Raw genomic sequence first — 22,037 nt, 5'->3', positions numbered from 1 at the left:
TCAGTCGAATACATCGACCTCAGTGCTTAAATGGTACTTATTTTTATCGATCTCGAGAGAATGAAAGGTAAAAATCGACCTCAGCGGAATTTGAACTCAGAACCTAAAGATGGACGCAATGTTCAAGTTTTCAGAAGTTACAAGAATGCTTTACGCATGAACTATTTAGGGCCCATTGAGTGTCAAGGGCCAAAACAATTTTCAGCTTAGACTGTTCGGTATTAGGTGTCAAAAGTGAAACAATAACACCTCTGTTGTAATGTGATATAATAGTGTCACTTTTATATGGTTTCACTTTCAACAACTTCACTTTTTCTTGTATAACCTTATCAATAAAAACATTGTAGACTTTTCTTTTCTTATTACGTAATATTTCGAGATATCTTGAGATAGATTATACATGATACCAGTTCGAAATTTATAACCTATATGTTACACACGCGCATACACAAACACATGCACACATACACACACACACACACATACATACATACATACATACATACATACATACATACATACATACATACATACATACATACTTACATACATACATACATACATACATACATGTATACATGCACACACACAAAAACATACACGCAATGACATACATACATTAAATAAATACGAGTGAGCAAATGGAAGAAATTAACACTCAACAATTTAATCAGCTGTACATTCCTTGAAGTTTCTTGGGCTCAGGCCATGTCCACAGGCATGACTGTGTGCTAAGAAGTTTGCTTTCCAACCATATAGATCCGGGTTCCTGGGGTAAGTATCTTCTACTATATCTTCGAGCCGACCAAAATCTCGTGAGTGGATTTGGTAGACGGAAACTGAAAGAAGTCCGTCGTGTGTATATGTATACACACACACACACACACACACACACACACACACACACACACACACACACATATATTTGTGTTTGTGTCTGTGTTTATCCCTCCTCACACATCGTCGCTTGACAATAAATGTTGGTGTGTTTATGTGCCCGCAACTTTGCGGTTCGGTAAAAGTAACCGATGGAATAAGTACTAGGCTTACAAAGAATAAGTCCTTAAGGTGGTGCCCAAGCATGGCTGCAGTCAAATGACTGAAACATGTAAAAGAATAAAAGAATCTCTCTCTCTCTCTCTCTCTCTCTCTCTCTATATATATATATATATATATATATATATATATATATATATATATATATATATATATATATTTATATATGCACACACAGAGGTAAACAAACGAAAGAAATGTAGTGGCAACTCTAAGTAATAAATTTGATTTAACCCCAAATTACACGTTACTGAAAGCTTCATAGGCGCAGATGTGCAGTGATATCGTCAGATGTACCGGTCAAAGTCGAGAGAATGTGAGTGAGAATATTTGGTGATTTTCGTTGCTCACTTAACTCAGATCTCTTGGAAATGTTTGCTTCCTTGTCTCTTATTGACTTCCTGACCTCAAGTATGTACGTAAATATACAGTTAATGAATGAATAGAATCAAGGCATTTTAATAATAAGAATATCAAGGTAGTGTCGAAGCAGGGCCGGCTCAAGATACCGGCAACTAGGGCAGTTGTCCGGGGCATCAAGGAGGGCGTGACAAAGACAAGGAAATTTCCACGACCGTCAGTTTGTAGACGCCGAAGTTCAGCTTGCCTGGGGCGCCAGCAACCCTAGAGCCGGCCCTGGCCGAGAATAGCCTATCCATGTATACATGCCGCTCTCACGCACATGGTAATTTATATACGAACTTGTCCTGTCACTTAGGTATACATGCTCATGGAGAGATCAGTATACTCATCAATATAAATACTCATATATATGTAAAATCACACGGGCATATTCTCTCTGTCTCCATCGTCACAGAGATGAAGAGTGTCAAAATACATTTTACATTCTTTATGTGCAAAATCTGATATTGTTAAAGTTTTTCAAATTTTAATTCATCTTAAGAAAACGATTTATAGCATGATGTAACTGGGTTGTCTGTGCATGTGTGAGTGTGCATATGTGTATGTCTGATCATCACTAAAACTCGAGAACTACCCAACCGATTTCATTCAAGCTTTACGCATGCATTATTTAGGATCCATGGAGTGTCAAGGTCCAAAACAATTTTCAGCTTAGACTGTTCGGTATTAGGTGTCAAAAGTAAAACAATAACATCTCTGTTGTAATGTGATATAATAGTGTCACTTTTATATGGTTTCACTATCAATAGTTTCACTTTTAATAGTTTCATTTTTATCAAATTCACTACGTATATATTTATATATGTAAGATATATATATATATTATATATATATATATGTGTGTGTGTGTGTGTGTGTGTGTGTATGTATATATATATATATATATATATATATATATATATATATATATATATATTGGCCTGCTCGCTTAGCCAGCGGAGTGGCGTCATTTGAAGGCTAAAACAATGCGAACGCATTGTGACAAGCGATGTGTAAAACATCTGATGGTCAGGTCGGTCACGTGATCACGTGATCACGTAATATATATATATATATATATATATGAGCACCACCAGCAAAAAAAATTTTTGCCTCTGTCTTCCCTTCTCGGGATCTTTCCTTCTCCTTTGTTTCCGACGAAGAGCTCCGCTCGAAACGTTAAACCCTCCTTCCCTTCTTTCCTAAGCGTCAAATAATACTTTAATTGTTCCACGTCCTCGCGTTGCTGTGTTTTTTTCTATGCTTTCTTGTTTGGATTAACTTTATATGTATATATATATATCTTGAGTGAAGGCGACATTATGCTTCCATCCATCTTGGCTTCAGACTCAACACAGAGGACTACATCAAGTACCTGGAGGAGGTAGTGCTGTACTGGGGGCAAAAGGGTGCCTGCTGGAAGACTCTGTTTGCCAACAGGACTCTGCACCATGCTACACAAGTAGGAGAACCCAGTCATGGCTGTCTAACAATTTCTCCGACCACATCACCCCTAACATCAGGCCACCTAAGTCCCCAAACTTCAACCCCCTTAATTATTATCTGTGGGGCGCAGTTGAGCGAAAGACCTGCAGAACTCTTTGTAACACCAAAGATGAATTGACGGCAAGGATTATGGCAGCATTCACCAACTTAAACAAAGAGACTATCCAGAAGTTTTGCAGGAGATTCCAAAGTCGTCTGCAGACTGTGGTTGAAACCAATGGCAATTTAATGAATAAATTTACTCTTAGTATTTCAAGATATTTTAATGGAATTTTGGTAAATATATAATAGATGTCAGTGTAATTTAGACAACAATATATTCACCGCATCCGCTACATATGTGTATACCTATGTATTTGCTTCATGTTCCCCACCCTACCATCGCTTGACAACCGATCTTGCTTTGGTTACGTCCTCGTCACTTCCTCGTTAAAATAAATACCAGGCTTAAAGAAAATATAAACAGCATGACCTAAGTCGAATGACTGAAAGAAACAAAAATATTTTTTAAATGTATGTATGTATGTATGCACGCACACACACACACACACACGTACGGGAGTAAAGGTCGCCGTTTGGTTAGGTTTAGCCGTAATCCAACTTGCTATAAGGTTGAATATTGTGTTATGAATGTTTTTGTTATAGACTTTGAATGCGATATTTCCCCATTTCAATCTTATCTGTAATGCCAATTGAAGCTTTACGCTATTCTCTACCTTATTACTTACGAACATATTTTGGATTAGTTATGCCTGGATACGTTTTCCGTTCAATTGAAATGATTTAGTGTTCGTACTCGTGTTACAAATCATTATTTTGTACGGAATATTCAGGAATTTAATTACAATATACATACATACAGACAGACAGACAAAACATAATATATACATACATGAATACATACATATATAAGTACGTAAGTACATACATACACCCGTTTAAGTCGAAGTGTGTACACACACACACACACACACACACACACACACACACATATATATATATATATATATATATATATATATATGTATGTATGTATGTAAATGTATATTACGTATACATATATATAATATGCATGTGCACACACACCCGCACACAAACATATCTATTCATCTTTCTCTCTCTCTCTCTCTTCTATATATATATATATATATATATATATATTATACACATATATTACACACGCGCGAACACATACTCACACACACATGCACATACACACATACATACATACATACATACATACATACATACATACATACACAAACACACTTCTGCAAACGCAAAAATTTAAACCTCTAATTTCCGTTTTTTATTATCTTTTATTATAATTCAGGCAGAAAGTGAAAAAAACCCATAGCTACTACTACTACTACTACTACTACTACTACTTGAATAAGATACTAATTAGGACAAACAAACCAATAAATAATTATAAACGTAAATACGCAAATAGCTTAGCAGATTTAAGGCATGAAATAGCATTTGAAAATGTAGGAGATATTTCCCATGTCAACTATTTCTTCTTTTAAGATCACAGGTGCACAGTATTTGATTAAACCTTCATAAGAATCATTTACTATTTTGCCTACTTCTTCTTATTGTTGTCTTTTGTTGATGTTGTTGCTGTTATTGTTGTTATTGTTGTTGAAGTAATAGTAGTAAAGGTTGAAGCCACGATGGTGTTCCCAATAAGTGTGATAGAAACGTTTGTGTCGTTTTTCTTGTTGGCAGCGGAAATGTTTGTGGCAGAGGTGAAAATGGTGTAGTAGTAGTTAGACTATACGAGTGGGGTTCTGAAACGTTCCTGGCTTTGGGTGAAAGAAAATAGAGGAGGAGCAGTTAACAATTTCATTCAACATATTCCCCTCTCAGATTCACACACTTATTGCAGCGGCCCTTCAGTTTTTCTAAGTTCTACAAAAGTACTCGGAAGGTTGGGCCACCAGACAGGCCTTACGCAACACCCTTAAAGCCAGGAACTTTTCAGCACCTCCTGGTATATCAAAGTGTGTGTGTATAGATACATATGTATATATATAAAAGAAAGTTTGTATTTGTTTGTGTGTCTGTGCGAATGTTCCTTATGGATTCGAAAACTGAGTTGCCGATTTTGACGTATGAGGTATCAAAAGATTCCGTAATCTTTCTGCTATCAAATAAACTTTATTTTCATTGACATATTTATATCGGAAAAAATTTAACATTATAATCTTTCTCTAAGTGAGCTATCATAAACGACATTTTATTCGACGACGACGACTACCACGTCACATTTTCTGTGTGAATATGTGCCTGACAGTGTGCGTGTGTTTGTGCCTTCGTTACGTAAGTTAGGCCGATGACTGAGGAGTATATTTGTGTGACGGTGTATGTGTGTGTCAGTATACATACATTTTTGTGACCATTGACATACACACACACATACACACACACAGACACACACACACACACACATCTAAAGACTTAGACAAACACGCAGAGGTTTGAGGTGTGCGTGAATATATGTCTGTTTGTGTCTGTCTTAGTATATGTAAGTGACTATACTGTCCAACAGTGAAACGCCCGATTTTGAAAGAGTTTAGTTTAGTTGCGGCTTGGACGTTGAACGAACAACAGCGTTCACTTTAAAGTACGATTTTGGGTTTTCCTTTCCATCATCAAGAGTTGCGGTTTAAACAGCTTTAACGATTATCACTACTTATGAGCTGAAATATTATTCTGGTTTTTATAACAAACACTCACAGCACTCGCAAATATATCTGAAAATGTTATTCTGGTTATTATAACAAATTCGGAAACTTGCCGAAGTAGAAAGCCGTAGAGGCTCTTTCAATATAATTACAGAAATGTTATTCCAGTTTGAAGATAATGCTTTTTTTTTAAACAATCTTGGTGTCTTTATCGTATTCCGGATATGCTGCTTTATCAATGTGAGTATTTAACACAGCACAACCTTTTTAATGCGTTGGTCAATATTCATTCTACAACCAATAAACTTACACACTTGAATTATATAGTAAGTGATGTCAAATTAATTTATGTCGTGCTACATACATCCTTCAGCAAATGTTTCCCATTAATTAACGTTCCAAACAGCAACATATTCCTTTGTATACACGTTGTTCAGTGTTCGTTTAAAAATTGTAAAATAGTAAATTATTTTTGCATGAAAAATTGAATTATGTCTTCTGAATTTTCTTAAAGCTTGACTTTCTTTACAGTGACTTTCAATCCTGAAGTTTATAACATTTAATACATATTCCAAATAAATGTTAACTTTCTTTATTTTGTTACATTAGTGACGTATAGTAATTTTGCTAAATTGGTGACTTTCCAACGCTGGAATATTTCTTTTGGAAATATTCCCTAAAAACTTTTTAATAGCATAAGTATGCTACAGAAAGTATATTTTGCACCTATATTGACTACATTTCGTTTCGCTTGAACTTCATGTGTGCACGTTTTGCTGTTTTCAATATTATCAATTCTATGAGTGTCTATGTGTCTGTGCTTCCGCGTTCGTTATGTTTATAGTAAGCTATAATAAAGGACATTTTACGCCGTTTTAATGATCCTACATCTAATGAAATAGCCACCCTTATAGTAGGTGATCTCCATGAAAATCATGATATTCTCATTCATAATAACATCCATAAACGTGTTTCAGAAGCTCATCCCTTTTATGATGCTCTCCAGCATTCTGTGGAATGGATAAGGTGGATATCATTTCGATTTTCCACAGATTGAACCTGCAACAGGAGAGCAAATTACAAACAAAAAAAAAGGTTTCGTCAAATGACTTTTATTCTTACCCTTTTATGATGCTCTCCAGTATCCTCTTAGTCTGTGGAATGGATAAGGTGGATATCATTTCGATTTTCCACAGATTGAACCTGCAACAGGAGAGCAAATTACAAACAAAAAAAGGTTTTGTCAAATGACTTTTATTCTTACCAACTGAGGTTAAGACCAGAACAATCAAATCAATTACAAATGTACCGTGATCTATTTCAGCAATGCCTACTTGATATGTATGCTAAAGTTGAGAGTTAGCGTCTCTTCTATATTCGTAACAATAAAAAATAGCTGACTAAAATGATGTTCATCTCCAAGATGCTCTGAGGACAGATGGTGATATTCAAAACATGGGGCAACGTGGTCTTCGATATGTGCACGAAGAACGCAAGATGCTATGGAATATGTCAGGACATATGGAAAACCAGATCTTTTTGTAAGTTTCACCTACAATCCTAAATGGGAGAAAATAAAATCTTCCATTGTTACATCTTCTGGTATTGTAGCTACCCTCCTCAATGAGGAAAGAACTGCTTATTTCATGTTCAGGCTCCCTCTAAACCTTGCAATGAATGAATCTCAAATGTGCAACATTTCCAGAAACTCTGTAATAGTAACAGTTCTCCAACAAAGTTGTGTCATTGTTTGGGATGAGTGCATTGCTACATCGTAGAGCTCCAGAGGCATTTGACCGTACCCAAGACATAAAACAGAATAGCACGTTCATGGGAGGAGTAACAGTTCACCTTGCATGAGATTTTCATTAAACGTCGCCAGTTATCCCCAAAAGATCAAAAGCTGATTAGATTAATGCATGCTTCAAAAAATCTTATCTTTGGGGACTTTCAAAAACTTCATGTTACAAGCAACATCAGAGTACTTCTACAAGGTTATCATACGAACTTTTTAAGATTGGTAATGGGATATTAACATTCAGCCCAAGACTTCAGCTACATGAAATTGCATGCGGTCAAATTATACTTTCTCCTAGGGATCTTATGGATAAAGTATTTCCTAATTTATCTGTCAATTACACTGATGTAAACTGGCTGTATGAAACAGTTATACTAGCGCCAGCTAATGAAATTGTTGATAAACTCAATTATAAACTTCTTTAAAAGTTAACAGATACATCAGAAATGACTTTTCTATCAATTAACAACAGTAGATCAAAATCAGGTTGTTCAATACCCTGTTGAATTACTGAACGTACTTAAACCCACTGGGATGTCACCTCATAACTTGACACTAAAACTGGGTGCTCCCATTATGTTGCTTAGGAATCTTCACCCATCTCACCTGTGTAATGGAATTCGCTTAATTGTTACTTCCATGAAGCTCCATGTCCTACAGGCAACAGTCATAAGAGGTAGTCACAAAGGAGAAAATGTCCTTATTCCCAAAGCTCCTCTGATACCTACAGATGTTCCATTTGAATTTAAGTTACTTCAGTTACCAGTCAAACTAAGTTTTGGTATTTCAATAAATACATCTTAGGGTCAATCCCTCAAGGTAGTTGAATTTGATCTCTCTATGCTGCTTGCTCGGGAGATGAAAATAGCTACAATTTATTCATTTCAACACCAACGAAAAAATTACACAATGAATATTGTTTACCCCGAGGTACTTCAACATTGACAGATTTTCAGTTATAAATTCTATTATCATTACACTTTTGAATATTAAAAAATAAAATATAAATATTTTGAAATAATTATGTGAATACATCTTTATATTTATTGTTTACTAATCCGATTAAGAACAGCAGTAAGCCTGGCAACGCCGGGTCATTCAGCAATGTGTGTGTGTGTTTATATATATATATATATATATATATATATGTAAAAGAATGTCTGCAGAAAAGTTCCTGGCTTTAGGTAAAAGAAAATCAGCAGGATCAATTAATTATAATTTTATTCAACATATTCCTTTTTCAGATTCACACACTTGGGCCTCCAACCAGGCCTTTCTCGAAACCCTTAAAGCCAGGAACTTTTCAGCAACCCCTCGTATAGTTAGAAATAAATAGCAACCATCTTGTTTTCAAAAATTTTGTGTTTTTTTCTCTTTCCCTTAATTTTTGTATCTTTTATTCTCAGAGAAAATTTTGACGTGCCTAATTTTTTTCTTTTCTCTGTTTTTTATTCTTATTAGGGGTGTTGGGAGGGTGAGGGTGAGGGAAGTGTTTTTTTTCTCTCTCCTTCTCTCTTGTGTTCTTTTATTTATTCAAAAATAATTTTATTTTAAGAAGAGAATAAAGAAAAGAAATGAAATAATAGTGAGGCCAATACATTGAAACCTGTCCCCACCACCACCACCCAAGAAAAACAAAAACAACAACAATAGCAATGAAAGACAACGACATACATTCTTCTACCAAGCAATCATAGAAATAACTCTACTGTCAAATACCACAAGATACAGAACCCTATGAAAAGAAAGAAAGAAAGAAAGAAAGAACGAAAGAAAGCGAAACTCCAATACAAATTAAAGCACACCTGCATAAACATTTAGATCTGTGAAGCATTATTATTATTATTATTATTATTATATTATTATTATTCTCTAAATCATCATCATCATCATTATCACTCTCATAATCGTCGTCATCGTCGTCATCGTCGCAGCCATCTTTATTATTATCATCGCCACCAGCCGTAGGTAACCTCGTCGTCATCATTGTCGTTATTAATGTTTATACTATTGTTGCGGTTATTATTATTATCATTATTATTATTATTATTATTATTATTATTATTATTATTATTATTATTATTATTATTATTATTATTATTATTATTATCATCATTATCATCATTATCATTTTTATTATTATTATTATTATTATTATTATTATTATTATTATTATCATCATCATTATCATTATCATTTTTATTATTATTATTATTATTATTATTATTATTATTATTATTATTATTATTATTATCATTTTTATTATTATTATTATTATATTATTATTATTATATTATTATTATCATCATCATTATCATTTTTATTATTATTATTATTATTATTATTATTATTATTATTATTATTATTATTATTATTATTATCATTATCATTTTTATTTATTATTATTATTATTATTTATTATTATTATTATTATTATTATTATTATTATTATTTATTATTATATTACTATTATTATTATTATTATTATCATCATCATCATTATCATTTTTATTATTATTATTATTATTATTATTATTATTATTATTATTATTATTATTATTATCATCATCATTATCATTATTATTATTATTATTATTATTATTATTATTATTATTATTATTATTATTATTATTATCATTATCATTTTTATTATTATTATTATTATTATTATTATTATTATTATTATGATTATTATTATTATTATTATTATTATTATTATCATTATTATTATTATTATTATTATTATTATTAATGTTTTCATATGACTTTCATGCATGAATGACTGGCCTTATATAATTTCTGAAAACAAAAATAATGAGTAGATAAATAAAAGAAAGGAAAGAAAATGTTCCCACCATGTTCTGACCATATGTTGCTGCCACAAATCTACAGGCTACTACTACTACTACTACTACTACTACTACTACTACTACTACTACTACTACTACTACTGTTGCTGCTGCTGCTACTGCTGCTGCTGCTGCTGCTGCTACTACTACTACTAATACTACTACTACTTCTACTACTGCTGCTGCTGCTGCTACTACTACTACTACTACTACTACTACTACTACTACTGCTGCTGCTGCTGCTGCTGTTGTTGTTGTTGCTGCTGCTGCTGTTGCTGCTGCTGTTGCTACTGTAGTTGTTGTTGTTGTTGTTGTTGTTATTGTAGTTGTCTTGTCGTCGTTGTTGTTCATCTCAGTTATTTGTGATGATAATACTGGTGATGGCGATAATGTTTTTCTTGCGTTGCGTTGCGTTGCGTTCATTTTGCTAGTATTTCTCAGAGATTTGCCAACGTTAATGTTCAACAAAATTCGAAACATCTCACAATTAACAGACAGGAAGTAAATATTGGAAGTAGACAAAGCATATGGACTGGCGCCGTGGGCAAGTGTCCTCTACTAAAGCCCTAAGTGGCGCAAAGCCTTGTGAGTGGATTAGTTAGACGGAAACTGAAAGAAGCCTGTCGTGTATACACGCAAAGATACATAGATACATACGTTACATGCATAGGTATATGTGTGTGTGGGGAGAGGATTTGTCTTTGTGTATGTGTTTATCCTTCCCATTATTTGACAACTGATCTTAGTTTGTTTCCGTCCCTGAAACTAACTTACTATTTAGGCATCAGAGACCGATAGAATAAGTAACAGGGGATCTTTTCGATTGGAACGGCAGTTTTTAAAAATAATTTCCACGTACCTAAACACTTTTAAACTTCGTATACTGGTAGAATGTGTTTATAGAACATCTTTTTCTCTTGGCTTTATTGAGAAAATTCTATAGTTTGTAAGATATTTGTTGTTTTTTTCTTCAATTTTTGCAATTTCAACCAATCAATGACGTCTGTTGATGTAAAAAAACATGCTGTGCCGTATGAATATGTCCCTCGTTTAAGATTGATTGGGTTTATTTACATTTGTGAAGAAAAAAAGATACCTTTTCACCCAACCCTAACCCTAACTAACCCTAACTAACCCTAACCCTAAAACAGATTGAAATGCAATAGATCGATACTAGGGTCATAATTATGGGTGACAATTTCATATGACACCGCTAGAAAAAACTGCCGTTCAAACCGAAAAGATTCGTACCAGGCTTTAAAAATAACTACTGAGGTCGATCCATTCGACTACAATCCTTTAAGGCCGTGCTCCAGCATGACAGCAGCCCAATGACTGAATCAAGTAAAAGATAAAAGATAAAAAGATAAATCTATCAGTACTGACGACGTGTAGGTTTTTTTTAGTTCAATCAATCATCTGAAGTACGTACTTGCTTATTGAATTATATTATCAGTGGCTGGCGAAACTAAGTGTCACACAATTTACCACAACTTGACATTTGAATTATAAGTATAATGCGTTATATAACTTTCACTTAGAGTTTCCGTCTATCCGAGGTCTTTGCTTTGGTCAAACAAAGTCAATGGTAAAACACTTATCCAGTGTATTATGCAGAGGTATTGAAAGCGGATCCATGTCCTTTGAAACAAAGGAACAATTTAACCACATAGTTATTCTTGATTCCATCGATTATTAATGGTCGTCCACATCAGCTTCGTCTGACAATCAGCTTCTACTTTTGTGTTTCATTTCATGACTACATTCCGACACTTTATCAGTGTCCAATCGTAGACAAGTCATAAAAAATATTTAGTTGGAGACGTACATCTAACTCTATATGTGAGACTCTTGTTTTCGTTTCTGCTGATTGTAAGATTCCCCTTCATGCCACTAGCGTAGCTAGAATGTGTGCCATCCGGGGCGGCCCTTCCGTTTGCCGGACCCGGACCCTTCAAAAAATCACATATTGCCTACAGCAAACCGAAAAGTGCCGCCTGGGGCGGACCGCCCCTACCTCCAGCTCTATTCCGTAATCCACTTCAATAGTCAAACCATTAAAACAATATCTTGCAATGATGATAGGCTCTAGTTTTTCAATGTAGCAGGACAAAGAAGATGTTGTGGGGCGTGATCGGAGTCAACTTTGTGTACTATATGTCCGAATCAACTCAGTTGAAGCATGTGTACTGTGGATTCAATCATGGCCAAATTAAGGGCCATAGAGGCCCTACCTGAGCACTTAAAAGGTTTTTGTGCTCTCAAGTATACGTAAATGGTTCAAAATTTAAACTATAATAAACCATAAAATAAATCTTTCTTTTTCAAAATGTAACAAAATCAACAGTAAGATGGAAAATAATGTGTATTCCTTGTATGCTTCCACATTATTTATATTTGAAAAGTTTTCTCTTTCGTTTTTCTTTCTTATTTTAATTGCAAAGTCTTTGATGATACCGTTAAAATTAAATTTACGTTAAACTTACGCTTCTATACTTAGATGAGATAAGACATTACGAATATTATTTTAGCAAGTTTGAAGTGATTTCTTTCGTGCCGTAAACTATTTCCATTTCTTTGGTGCCTCCATCCCTTGCTTGATACCCTAAACACGTGCTAATTTTGCTTAATGGTTAATCCAGCGCTGGATTCAATACGGCTAGTGATATAATCATTATCTTATTTTGACAGTTCACTGACGGGATTAGCTGAGATGTTTCCTCTCAGAGAGAAAGACAGGCGCAGGAGTGGCTGTGTGGTAAGTAGCTTGCTAACCAACCACATGGTTCCAGGTTCAGTCCCACTGCGTGGCATCTTGGGCAAGTGTCTTCTGCTATAGCCCCGGGCCGACCAATACCTTGTGAGTGGATTTGGTAGACGGAAACTGAAAGAAGCCTGTCGTATATATATGTATATATATATATATATATATATAAGTGTGTGTGTATATATGTGTGTGTCTGTGTTTGTCCCCCTAGCATTGCTTGACAACCGATGCTGGTATGTTTACGTCCCCGTCACTTAGCGGTTCGGCAAAAGAGACCGATAGAATAAGTACTGGGCTTACAAAGAATAAGTCCCGGGGTCGAGTTGCTCGACTAAAGGCGGTGCTCCAGCATGGCCACAGTCAAATGACTGAAACAAGTAAAAGAGTAAAATAGTAAAAGAGTAAAAGAGTAAAGAGTACAGAAAATATTGTCATTCTGGACCTTCGGGAAGATGTAGAAACTTGTCTTTGATGGTTTAGAATTTCCCGTACAGCGGGTGCATATGATGCTGCATTGGTGTCTGAATAAAGAGAGTTATTGTTGTCTTGAGAATATGAAGTGGAGTGTGCCATTTATAGCTCAACGAAGATTTTTGGATAGTAATTATCTGACTCATTCATAACCTGCACTGATTGCCGTGACGGTTGTACGCAGGGCTTCCGATATGTTAGCTACGACTTGCCAGCCACTACCATTTTGTGGCTCCATGATCTGAATTTGTCAGTGATCTACGGACTCTGATCTTGATAAATTTTCCTTTAGCCAGAAGTAAATAATAATTCCTACCTCTCTGTTAAACCTCCCGCACGCTGAGTCTGTAATTATTTTTTATCCATACAGTCACATATACACTTTGCCGAAATGTTACTTCTGTAGTGGACGTCAAGAAATGTTCCGCGGACAAGTTTTGATTACAGTTGATAAAGAAAGAAGTCTTTCAGCTTCTGTGAGATTTCATACATATATGAATACAACATATTGTGACAGTCATCGTCTGTGATGAATAAAAACTTTTACAATCAGTGAACTGAGTTTGGTTTAAAGTTCAAATCAACTATTGGACATTTTACTTCAAGGGCTCGATAAAATAATTTATCTTTCATCTCTTTCTTACTTCAGTCATTAGACTGCGGTCATGCTGTGGTAACACCTTGAAAAACTTTAGTCAAACGAATCGAGCCGAGTGCTTATTATTTTCTTTAATACCTGTTACGTAATCATCGACTCCTTTTGGAAAACCGCTAAGTTACAGGAACGTAAACGCCAATGTCAGTTGTCAAGCAAATACATGCACAAACAAGCAAACACACACACACGAACACATTATATATATATATATATATATATATATTATATATATATATATATATATATATATATATATATATATACGACGAGCTTCTTTCAGTTTCAGTCTAACAAATCAACTCTCAAGTTGTTGGTCAGCTCAAGGATATTATAAAGACACTAGCTCAAGGTGCTATGCAGTGGTACTGAACTCGAAAATATGTGTTTGACAAGCGAACATCTTACCACACAGCCACACCTGCGCCTATATCAGTAATATTTGCATAACAACCGATTTGAATAGTTTATACATCATTTCTACAGTGATTGAATTTCTGCTTTGGTAAGTAATCTGTACTATTTACAAACGGTCTATTTAGAATCGCAACACATTCTTATGAATTCTGAGCTCTAATATGGTTTCAAAATTATACTAGCTCTTAAAGAATCGCTTGTTATCATAAAACCTCCATTACTTCAAAAAGTTCCTACTTTTCAATTTGTATTCAATGTATCTTTCTTATTCTTGATTTATAGTTTGATTGTACAATTCTATTTTAGATAACTATTTTTATTTCTTGAAAATTTTCTTTAAAGCTTAACGACTTCTTTCTGAATACACGACAATGTTTATCTTCCTGCCTGTAGGCCGCTAGAAACTCATGTAAAAAAACTACTGCATATGTTTTCAAAGGATGTCAACATTTTTTTCCAACCTATTTAACGAAAATTCTACCCATGATAAAATGGCTGACTAGACTAAAGATATATAGTAACATAGTAACATGTCCTCAAGAAATATAAGTAAAAGTAAAAAAAAAAACAAAAAACAAAATCAAAAACAAACAAAAGCAAAATCTCCCCAAAACAAATACAAAAACAAACGCAATTGGCGTGATTATAAATCACTCTTTAAGTGGAGTGGCCCTTTTAGAAATAATGCAGTTGAAATGCCTATTTTATATGCTACTAGATACTATTCGCGATGCAGAAATATATAAGCTTAAGGACACAGAACGCTTGTGTCACGTAGCCAACTAGAAACGGTGTTTCTTGGGATTAAAAAACAGTAACATTCTTCACTTTCCTGGGACTGTCACATTAAGTTGGCAACAGACCATCACTTTATCGTGCTGTTACTGCATAACTCTCTCTGAGAGATTTAGAAATGTAATATATAAACATATATATAATATATATATATATATATATATATATATATATATACACACACACATATATATATATATATATATATATATATATATATATGGATTAAGCAGAGCAAGAGGACACACGTGGACAGAAAGATGTGTAACGAAAGATTTCTGGATAATGGACATAAGATGAAATAAGAACAATAAGAAACGACTGAAGAATGAATATGTTGTGTGTGTGTTTATTTGCCAAAAAAGATAAAAATTAACCTTCCCGAAATATAACAATATGTTTCAACGCACGGTTTGCAACACAAATTCATAAACGTAATATATACGTTTATGAATCTGTGTTGCAGGATTCCTGATGTAAGACCGTGCGTTGAAACAGATATTGTTATATTTCGGAAAGGCTATTAACGAATATTAATTCATGCACTCAACTTAAATTGGATGTATTGTTTAGAACGTCTTGGACTGCGTTGAACCTCCCGAGAAATCATGGCTTGTTGACGACAATTACAAAAAAGTATCGACTATATCGGCAGACGTAATTTTCACCAGTACCGGTGGATGGCGCTACTGTAACACATAATTTTACCGTTAATTGCGGATCATCAGCCGTAGCCGTCTGGCTGGTTACTGCTGATATTTCGCAATTAACGGTAAAATCACGGCATGCTGTTGTGCTATCTACCGGTGCTGGTGATACCTGGATTTTGCCTGTCTATTCTTTTATTCTATTATACATGTACTAGCTTGAAGGACACATTGCCTACTGTGTGTTCTCAATAAGTCAACTACCACGTTTCTGCGTTTAAAGTCGAAGTTTAAGCACGAATTCTATCTTAGCACTAATTGTATGTACTGTACCTATTACGTCATTTGAGATTGTATTACCCAAACTGCTAACATACATGCACTCATGCATACATACGTGCACGCTCGCTCGAACACACACACACACACACACACACACACATACGTGCGCGCACACACACTTCAATAACTTTTGTTTAATAAGTAGGTGACGTTCAGATAGGTGATAACGCGATATGAGTTCACCTACGAAAACATTCGTTCTATTTGTTTTTAAGATAGAAAATGCATTGTAGCAGATGGATAAAATTCATGATGGCTTCACATCTACACTCCGATGTTGTTTTCGTTTATACAGTCCAATGAATACATCAAAAGACTTTTAAACCAGTTCACCTCTTTCCATTACATTGCACTTACGTACGATGCACAACTTGTAGGTAGAATTAATTTATATGAAAACCTCTCATAATTCACTCGCTGTTTAGCCAAATGTCAGAACTCTCCTTACAGACATTTGGAAAAAGCCACATGAAAAACAAGTTACTGAAAAAAAAGAAGCGTGAAGAAGCGACAATGAGTTCAATTATCCAGCAGGATGCTGTAAGTAACCTACCTCAAAGAACATTTCCTCGACGCAATGTGCAGTTTCAAGAACGCCTTCATAACTTGTGTTGCTCGATGGGAGAACCGCAAGACTGTAGCCGAGTTTCTTCTTGACATCAGCTGGAATATTCTTAGTCATCAACATTAAAAAGACTAAATATACATACAATGCCACGAAACTCCATAAGGTGTTTTCAAACTGTACATGCCATGTATTGTCAATAAATGACTGACATATTTTGTTTCATTGCCTTACTTTACTTAAGAAATAAGAATAAAAGGTTATTTATTTCTCCAGATATACGTAATGCCATCATAGATAAACTGTGTACAGGACATGACCTCTCAGTTAATAACTAATTAAAATATGATTTTGCTTTATTACTTTAATTTTTCGTAGTATTGAAATAAAAGGTGACTCTTTTCTAGCGAAAATTATTACTTTACAGTGGCGTTTTTTTGTTTTAACGGACACGAGAATTGCATGCATATTTAGAACTGTGGGGACGAATCACAGAAAATTAAATCTAACATTTTTCTATAAAATCACACGTTATGTAGCTTAATAAATTGCATATTCTTTAAGACGGCGATCCAGCAGAATCGTTAGCACGTCGGGCAAAATCCTTAGCGGAATTTCGTCCGTCTTCAGGTTCTGAGTTCAAATGATGCCGAGGTCGACTTTGCCTTTTAGCCTTTCGAGGTCAATAGTATAAGTACTACTGGAGTAGTTGGGTCGATGTAATCGACTTAGCTCCTTCCCCCCGATATTTCTGGCCTTGTGCCAAAATATGAAATCAATAAATTTCATATTCGTTCGTTAGCATTAGTGTTTTTTTCTTCTCTTTCCTGTCCATGTGTTAGCGACTGTGTTAACAGCAGGCGGCTTCAAATGTAAACGCTGACAAGATTTTGGTTACCTGCAACTAATTGTACAGACGCACTTTTTAAACTTACTTCAATGTTACTGTACAACGTTTACGATCAGTGAATGTACCGACTTGGTTCAAAGTAAACGTTTTTTTCCATCTTTTTGATGGCGCTTTATGCAGTTCCTTTTCTGTCAACACGACGCCATTTTACAAGTAACTTTATAATAAATGTCATTTATTGTTTATGCTAAATGAATGCTAGTTTTCTTCTTTCATTTATTGGTTTCAGCTTTAACAACAAGCGCGCATACCCACACCATCCAAAACCAAACCTCCCCACACACACGCACGCACGCATGCACATAAAAGCACGCATACACTTATAAGCGTGAGCATGTGCGTAGGTGTCTGTATTATATATATACACATACACACACACGCAAGCACACACACACACACACACACACACACACGCAGACATATATGTTTGTGTGTGTACACATATATGTGTGTATTTATATATATATATATGCATGCACGCTTACACACATATTCAGAAACACAGGCTTGCATACACACAAACACACACAGACGCACACACACACACAGACGCACACACACACACAGACGTACACACACACGCAGACGTTCACACTCACACACACACACACACACACGTATACACATGAAAATATGTTTATTTATATCTATCTATTAATATGTATATGCCAGCGTGCAAAGCTGTTGTTTAACTTCCGGTTTATCCTTCCACATTCTTTTTGTTTCACGGAAGTAGAGTATTACTTTAAGAATATTTGTAGATATTTCTACCCGGCCAAGTAATCATGTGAGATCTTCGTCGTTGGCTCGCATTAGTGTGTGCGTAGAGTATAAATTAGTTGCGTACTTCATTTTGAGTTCTACATTATGGTAACCTAACATGAGCTTAATTTGTTTGCTTCCCTTGAAAAATCGGAACGTCCGTTGTACGCACACACACACACAGACATACGTTACGGGGAGGTAAACACACCAGCATCGATTGTCAAGCGATTTTGGGGGACAAACATAGACATACAAACATATTCACACTCACACACACACACACACATATATATATATGTGTGTGTGTATATATATATATATGTATATATATATGTATATATATATATGTGTGTATGTATATAAATATACATATATACGACGGGCTTCTTTCAGTTTCCGTTTACCAAATCCACTCACAAGGCGTTGGTCAGTCCGAGGCTATAGTAGAATACACTTGCTCAAGGTGCCACGCAGTGGAACTGAATCCAGAACCATGTGGTTCATAAGCTAGCTACTTACCACACAGCCACACCTACACCAATGTGTATATATATATATATATATATATATATATATATATATATATATATATATATATATATAAATGTATACTCTTTACTCTTTTATTTGTTTCAGTCATTTGACTGCGGCCATATCCATATATATAAAAACAGCCATACCCTCAATCCATCCCTCCATCATTAGCTGCCCCACGGATATCATTGTGGTTTCGATACCTGGACATTACCATTCAATCTGGCGGTGTCAACAGCACTAAAATAAGTGTTGTTTGGGAACAAGCATACCAAATAAACTACAACTTTCAAACACATTTACCCTATGTACAACAGTATCGGTAAATAAATTCAATAAGTAAATCAATAACCGACTCCTAAATATGTAACTAAACAGAAACCAAACCTTTAAATTATACATTTTAGTCCTTAAAGTCTTCCATAGTATAATATAAAAGTAAATCTAAACATGTGCATCATAAACACGTATCACTGAACGTAACATGAAAATAAATAAAAAAATTAGAAGAAAACATGAAAATAATGTTGAAGATCAAAAGCTATGAAGCAATTTATTAAACTCGTGACTTTGACTCTATTCCTTTAAGTAACAGCCAACAAAACTAACAACGTATTAATAAATAAACTATTATAAAGAAAGAAATAAAGAAACTGAAAAACTTTCTGAAGCAGAAAATGAATTCGGAATGGCTTCAGATGAAAATGTGTAGAATCAAACGGCAAAATTATATTATAAATTAAGTGTAGAATTTTCGGTGCAATTGGTCTTTGAAAAGTAATTCTAGGACGAAAACAACGTAACCAATGCTATATATGTACTGAAGATTTAATTTGATTTCATGTCATTTTGATAAATGGTTTTAGATTTTTTTAAAGCTGTTATTGACGCAGCTTTATTTCTCGTTTCCCAGAACTTCTGGTCATTTACCGCAGATACAAGTATGGGACAAGGCCAACAATTCTGAGAGGTGGTCGATGAAATCGACCCCAATACTTGACTGGTACTTGTTTTATTGACCCCGAAAAGATGAAAGGTAAAGTCAACCTCAGTGGCATTTGAAAGTGGAAAGTAAGCAAAGATCCGGAAGAAATATCAGTAAAAATGTGTCCAGCGTGGTAACGATTCTGCAGCTCATCGCTTTAAAACGCTGTCAAATTTTGGTACAAGGTCAGCAATTTTGGGGGGAGATGTTGATTACATCAACCCAAGTGTTCAACTTATTTTCTTGATCTCAGAAATATGAAAGGCAAGGTCAACCTAGACTGCATTTCAACGCAGAACGTAAAGAGTCTGATGAAATGTCGCTAAGTATTCTGCCTGGCAGCGTAACGATTCTGCCAGTTCATTGCCTTACTTATCGCAAATATAATGAATTCGGTAACTGTTGTTTTTGAGATTTTAAATTTGATTCCCTTTCTAGGCAGGTTCGTTTTTCGTCACATGTTGGTCGATAAAAGAAATATGAAGACAGTATATATGATCTAAAGAATAAAAAATATTTTAATTCTCATAACTCAAAATGTACATTTAATTTTCTCTCGCCTGTAACTTGTGATTTGACTCTCAAAAAAAGTCATAAAAAATGCATTTCTTTTAAATCGAAATATGAACGTTAAAGCCTACGAAGATACACTAAAGGGAAATAGATTCCGAAACGATTGTTCAAGCATGGTAGGAAAAGTGGTTCATATATAGAGAGCAATAGCTCTATCTATACCTATTTTTAGCTACACATTCTAAGAGGAGTAGTACTGACAAAAGTGATCCCTGGTATTAAATTCTTGGATCTCCACAAGAAAGAAGGTCAATGTCAATCACTGCAGGAATTTGAACTCGAAACAAAAGTTGTCCATACCTATTGCTATTTTTATCAAACAATTTATCACGAAACACTGGGTAACCAAACGAATAATAGGGTAATGATCTATGTTGTCTACATAGTAGACGATGACTACGTTTCAGAGTTTAAGCTGATGATTAGATTTCAGAATAATTAAAGAAATGAAATTTTTAGAGACAGTTTGGAAAATAGAGAATGTCATTAATTGAGAGTGGAAATAAAGCGGTTCATTGATACACAAACAATAATCTGGTGTTATAACTACTACAAAACACGGAAAGAAAATTTTGTGACTTCAGACAGGTATACACTGTCACGCGCAAGTAATTTACTTTAGTAAATTGATCTTTTGATCGATCGACTAAACTGCTTACACATTCTTATTTTAGGTGGTATCAGTGAAATACTATGCTTACAATTTATTGTAAGCATAGTATTTCACTGACACTTTATGTAATCTTCAAGCAAGGTCAGCTGGAAAAACCGTGTGACAAATCTGGCATTTTGAAATACAGTTATTACAGTCCATCCAACTACGGACTACCACAGATTATGTCGACTCAATATCAGTCTTAAGGCTAGGATATAATCGAGACTGAAATGAAAAAAAGGGAAAATGCATATGTGTCCAATTTGCATATGTGCATTAAACGCATGTGCCCAGCTTACCTAGCTGTGGGATTAAACTTGGAACCTCAAAATGGCAAAACAGATTTATACATTCAGTTATACGTAGATCTAACAGACATACAGATACAGGCGCATAGATATTCAACCAGACAAATACGCGCAAGTGTGGATGTGGTAAGAAGCTTGCTGCCCAACCACATGGATTCGGGCCCAATCCCACTGCGTGGTACCTTGGTCAAAATGTCCTCTGCTGTGGTTCCGAGGCAACCAAAACCTTGTGAGTGGATTTGGTAGACGGAAACTGAAAGAAGCCTGTCGTATATAAATGTGTGTGTGTACTTGTGTTCGTAAACAAACCAACACCGCTTAACAACCGGCGTTGGTTTGTTCATGTC

At 34.8% G+C, this 22,037-nt stretch overlaps 1 long non-coding RNA gene across 1 annotated transcript; it reads left to right on the top strand.

Annotated features, from left to right (window-relative positions):
* Positions 1-9,013: 9,013 nt before the first annotated feature.
* On the top strand, positions 9,014-20,685 carry LOC118762099. The gene is made up of 2 exons (XR_004997876.1): positions 9,014-9,277; positions 20,105-20,685. It is a non-coding gene; the product is annotated as an uncharacterized LOC118762099 (long non-coding RNA).
* The last annotated feature ends 1,352 nt before the right edge of the window (positions 20,686-22,037 follow it).

Source organism: Octopus sinensis, linkage group LG2 (assembly GCF_006345805.1).
Source record: "Octopus sinensis linkage group LG2, ASM634580v1, whole genome shotgun sequence".
Classification (NCBI taxonomy): Eukaryota; Metazoa; Mollusca; class Cephalopoda; order Octopoda; family Octopodidae; genus Octopus; species Octopus sinensis.
The sequence above is the reverse complement of the archived record's forward strand: the minus strand, read 5'-3'. Positions and strand labels throughout refer to the sequence as shown.